The following is a 6,000-nucleotide window of genomic DNA, read 5'->3' on the forward strand; positions in this document are numbered from 1 at the left end:
TTGTATTGCAGTCATGCCTAGGAGCTGCAGTTATGGTCTAGGACCTAATTGTGTCAGGTATTTTATAAACACAGTAGACTATGGTCCTTGCCCCAAAAAGTTTGCAGTCTAACACAACCTTTATATGTCAGCCCTTCAACTTGCATAGAACTGTGAGCATTCTGAAACATTTGCCTTGTTCAACCCCAAATGTATATGCTTTTTTGGAAAATTATATAATGATATGGTATAGCTCTAATATTAGCTTGGGCCCTTCTACATGAGATGCTTACTGAGCAGTAGCCTAATAACACAGCACAGTAGCATGCCAGTCAAAAACCATGCTAATACACTACTGTGCCGTGTTATTAGGCTACTGCACAGTAAAAGTCACCAAAAAACCATGCGCTGGCACTACTACACAGTAACTGTCAATACTGCACATTTAGTTAGTACTTCATTAAACAGGTACTAAACTAAATGCACAGTAATTACTGCATAGTAATGAATGTGTAGATGTGTCCTTTGAGTAGAAGAATCATAATGGTCCCTTTTGACCTATGAATTGAATCTGTTTACGTACTTTACCCACCCCGCAAGAGAATTGTGAAGCTTAATTTAATTATTGTTATTAATATTTTCAAAGTAATTTGAGACCCATGGAGGAACAAGACTATAGATATTCAAAGCATTGTGTTTCTGATTAGCAATTCAGCATATGAGAAGAGGACTGATTTATTATGATTAATCCCAGATCAGAAAGCATAGTGGGCAGATAGTGTTATCTAGCTCCCAAAAAAGTCCTTTTCTGAAATGAAAATGCTTTACATTTACATAATCACCTTTCATCAAGAATGGCCACAGTGTTCTAAAAGCTGGATGTTGCAGGGTTCATTTCACACATCACTGATGTACAGCCACCTCTAGGATACAATACAACAACTATTCTCTGCCAACAGCATTACCAAGCTGTTTTTAGAGTTAATAATTCTAATAAGGTATCCCATTTAAGCTATATGGAAAATGTAAGTAGAATGTTAATGCCTGACTTGGACACTTGGGAAGCAGCTAGGAGACTAATGCTAACACCATTATCCATAAACAAAGCTATATTGCATTCAATTCCATATTCAGGCTATTTGGTTTTAGCTTAGATTGAGTAGCAGGGTGCAACAGCAGTAGGAAGAGCTTAGGGCTGCCAGATTGTCACATGATCCAAGTGAGGCTTGATGGGTGTGTCCTCTGCATGGGACTTAAAGAGGTAAAAGGAAATGAATGTGGATATAGCACCTTGCTTTGGTCAAGAGAAGTGTTTATTCATGTAAATTCATAAGGTTTTTTATGTTTAAATACAGTGTCCTCCAATTCGGTACATAGCCTTGGGACTGAAAAAAAGGAGTATGCACCTGCCCAGAATTTGATCTTGTTTAACATAAACAATCTTATTTAACTGCAGGAACAGGGTGCACTAAGCTAGTCACACCTCTGTGGCTCCTTTCCTTGTTTCACAGAGTGCTATACACCTCTAATTGGAGCCTTAAAATTGACAAGACTCAGACAGTTTGGAACTGCTTTAGAAATCATGAAAGTGATGTTCCAAGTCAGGTTCACCAGTTATTCAGTAGAATTACACTGCAGTCTAGAGAGTGGCATCAAAGAGTTCTTTGCACTTAAGCAGTTTATTAACTTAACCAATATGTAGACAACCAATGCTACAGAAATTGAAACTGGCATTGTGTTATGCAGTTAAGCAAATCATGCACCTAACCAATATGCACATAAGTTGTGTACAAGGTAATAAATTATACCCACAAGGAAGGGCCTGAAACAGGCCCTTGGCAGAGGCTCTTTCCTGGGCTGGTGAGAAAAGCCTCTAGCTTTCAGAATGCATGGCCATTTTTGCTCTTCTACATAGAAACTGAAAGTAGCGGTGGCGGTGTGCTCCCCCTCAGTGCTGCCCAGCACCGTCTGCAGCAGCTGCTCAGTGCCCATGCTGGGCTGCCCTGCTGCTCCTCTGAGCTACCTCTGCTGCCCCATGGGGCATCCCAGAGGCACTGTGACAATGCAAGGCAGCCTAGCGTGGCTACTACAGGAAGTGGTGGGCAGTGCTGACGGGGAGGAGCCACTTTTCCCCCATTCCAAGCACGCTTCAGCCCTGCTAGCGCTGCTGTTGCTGCAGCTGTTCAGAGTGAGCAGGCAAGTCTGCAGCAGGCACGGGACAGGTCAGAGCTGCATGTAAGTCTCTACCGGTACCACAGGGCTGGGACCAGCAGCTACTGCCACCTGGGCTGCATAGAAAGTCAGTTTAGTGTGACTGCATGCCCACAGGTTGGCAGGACGTGCCATTGTGGTATGATACCTGGGCCAGGCAGGACCGAGGGACGCGCCATGGGCCAGACAAAGCCAGATCCAGCCTCCAGGCTGTATTTTGCCCACCCCTGGTCAAGATCCTTCTAAAAAAATTGTGGCCCTGTAATAGAGGAGACTGTAAACACCCCCTAAGTACCCTGGGATCCCTGGCCTGCTGGAGTGCATGGTGCCTAGACACCAGGGAGCAGATGGACAGCCACAAGAGGGCCGGGGAAATGTCCATAAGCCTGGGCGGCCCTCCACTGAGGAATCAATAGCTGGGACATTGGTTGACAATCACCAGATGACCAGACAAGGCCAGAGCTGCCGCAAGTGATCATAAAGCCTCAGCACCGATGATTGGCATGTGGACAGGGTATAGGGGAGGCAGAGCCCCAACGTCAACCACATCCAAACTGCGAGTACCTAGGATGTCTGTACTTACACCACTGAACCCTCCTTAGAATTATATTAACATCAAGTCATGGCAGAAGAGTTGAGGAAGAAGGTCCTGCTTTGGGTACTCTCGAGATCAGTTGTCAAATAAGCAGTGACATGACAGGTCCCATCCTCCAGTGTGAGGAATTAACAGTACCCACTGCACCCCTGCTGCCGCATTCTGAGCATATGGGGAGCCCCATGGGTTGGATTCAGTCCAGAGCCCAAAGATTGCACACCACTGCCTCACACCTTTACAACTAATAAAATCACTGCATGAGAAACTGTCCACAGGGGGTGATGAGTGGTTCAGTTACCTATCATGTAACAATAGTTTTAATTAAGAATTGCCTATGCCTGTCTGTAGCTTATGATAATAATGACAATTATGACAAGCACTAATAACTTAGCTTAATTATAACCTGACTGCCTCAAATATAGCCTGTGCATAAGATTTCAATTATTTTAACTGTCTAGACAGTTTGAAATGTCTCCATTATTCTGTTAATTTAAGACAGAAGAGATTGGCATATGTTATTTTTTAAGGACACAATTTTTAATTGGTTACATCTCATATTAATAGAATTTTTTGACAATTCTCAAAGAATTCATGCTACAGTTGAAGAGGTAGTGCTGCAAAGTTTGGGTAGACAGTATTTATCATTCTGAAGACAGGCAAAATTATGTTTTAAATACCAAACAGAATGCAATCTTAAATACAGAATTGTGACTGGTGCCCTCACATTGTAGCTGCACCCACAGTGCATTGCACAATCAAAGAAAATTGATTGGGCATTGATTGACCATTGTACTATTGAATAAAGACACTGTCCCTGACCTAAAAAGCTAACAGACCTTAAAAAAAAAACCCTGTAAAACACAGATGAAGTTTTGGGGGAAAGGGAAACCACCAGTTAAATAGTCTATGTAATCATAGGCACCTGTCTTAATACTTCCATTTTTGTCATTTTTTATGTAAAATTTTGATGTGGAATAAATCAGATACCCAGCACCTATCTTTCATTGTCCCCATCTATCAGCCAGTACTTGACTCCCACCATCTTGGCCTATCACAGGCAACTGAAAAGCCTGAGATCTTTCTTTTGACTACTTCACCTGTGTGTTCCTCTCACATTTTTCTTGTTCCTTTGAAAAAGTTATTTAAAAAATGTGTCCAAGTATACAGAAATCTCCCCACTCCCTCACCCCTTCTTTGAGTGACCCTGTATCACAGTGATCCTAAAGAGCTCAGAAACTAAATTCTAGGTAGCCTTCCTAAACAGGCACACCTCTCTTGATTAAGAAGGCTCTGCTCCATTTAATTTCACTTTTCCATTAGCAGCACTATAAAAATGCCATTTTGACTGCAGGCTGAAGGGACTGAGAAATCCAACAAAAGCCTGAGATTCTGGCAATATACATATGGTTAACCTATGTATGTGCGTCAATTCACTACCTCCACATGTAATCAGCTCCATAAGTAGTAGTGTGAAAACCCAGCTATCACTACCACCACTTCCTTCCTTCCTGCCTGCCAGAGAAATGATGCTAAGTCAGTATGTCATTTCCCTATGTTCGTTTATTTATGCCTGTTAGTGTACCCAGGATATGTTGGCTATCCATTTATTTTTACTATTATTACTATTTTTACTATTATTATTTACAAATACCTTCAATATCCTTCCATATCCTATATATCAGAAATATATAACTCTATTATTACAAATTGAAGTAAAATCATTACAAGATCATCATATATCAACTCCTAATGATATATTTCCAATACTGAGTGTAGCAAAGGTGGCGCTCCATGCCTAGCCACAGTGCTAGGTTCCCCACTTGCCTTTGGACACCCTTCCCCCCCACACCTGACTCTCCTGCCATGCCTTGTTATTAATTAATTAATTATCTTAATTAGGCAGGAGGCTGCCCATTTACTGCCCTGATGCCAAGGGGCGCTATCTGTGGCTCCGTACCTCCCCTACACCACAGCTCATGCCTTGCAGATGGCATCCAGATGTTACAGTGCTCCCGGCCTACAGCAAGAGCAAGCTTAGGCCATGCCATCAGGCCTCATTCACACACACATTCGTACCGCCCACCTCTCACTCGGGCCTCACACACTCCACCATCTCACAGGGTGTCTTTCATGCATCACCAGCTTATGCTGCCTTGCTCTCTCTTGAAGTGGACTCCCTTTGGCCATAGGCTTAGCTAGTCCATTCCTTGGGTGGCAGACATACCAGCTGTTGGACATCTCCTGCAACCCTCACTGGGGTAGTAGCCAGCAAATTACCCAACTAGGTCTAAGCTTACTCTGGCCCCTTCTGGGGGCAACACTATATGTATATAAATGTACTGGGCCCTCGGCCCTCTGGTTCTTCTCCCCCTTCACTGGGGCTCCCCATCTCTGCCCCCTTCACCTGGGGCTCAACACCACCCCCTTCACTCAGGGCTCCTCATCTCTGCCCCCTTCACTCAGGGCCATACCGCCCCCTCACATGGGGACACAGGGCTTTCCTCCCCTGTGGGCTAAGGTGGCCATAGCATGTCTGGCCCCCACTCTCCCTCCTCAAGGAATTGCCTCCAGTGTTACCAAACCCACCCAAGGGTGGGAGCTGAGCTCTGACCTGCCTTTCACTGGGGTGGTAACTGGCCTGGCATTTCCTGGGGGCTCCCGTGTCACTGAGAGTCCCACCAGGCCACCCACTCCCGGCAGGGTGCAGTTTTAGGTCATAACTAGGAGCCTCCTAAACCATCCCCTACAGCTCCTCCCTTACCTTCAGGGTGTTCCATGAAAACTTGCAGCCAGGTGATGTCATTGCCAGGCCTGCCAGCAGCAAAATACCCTGCTTATATAGGCAGCCCTGAATCTAAAATAGCTGCTGTAATCAGGCACCAGCTGGCTGCTAGGCTCAGGCCCTTAAAGTGGCAGGCACAAACAGTAACCTGCCACACTGAGAACTGGATATTTTAATATTTACAAAAAAAGGTAGCAAAAATTATTATTTGTATTTTGTAGGGCCTGTGAGCCCTAATCATTGTCAGAAGCCCTCCATGCTAGTCCTGAAAAAAAAATATACACTTTCATTAATGTGCTGTAATTGGCACTACTGTGCATTAGTGCAACTGAAAGGTCTTTTTGTGACATTAATGTACAGTAGACTAAATCTACTCACATTAGTGAATTCACACGGCTTTTGCCTGCTGCAATAATGTGCAGTAGATTTAGTC

The sequence above is a fragment of the Crocodylus porosus genome, unplaced genomic scaffold (genome assembly GCF_001723895.1).
Source record: "Crocodylus porosus isolate Cpor-Errol unplaced genomic scaffold, CroPor_comp1, whole genome shotgun sequence".
Classification (NCBI taxonomy): Eukaryota; Metazoa; Chordata; order Crocodylia; family Crocodylidae; genus Crocodylus; species Crocodylus porosus.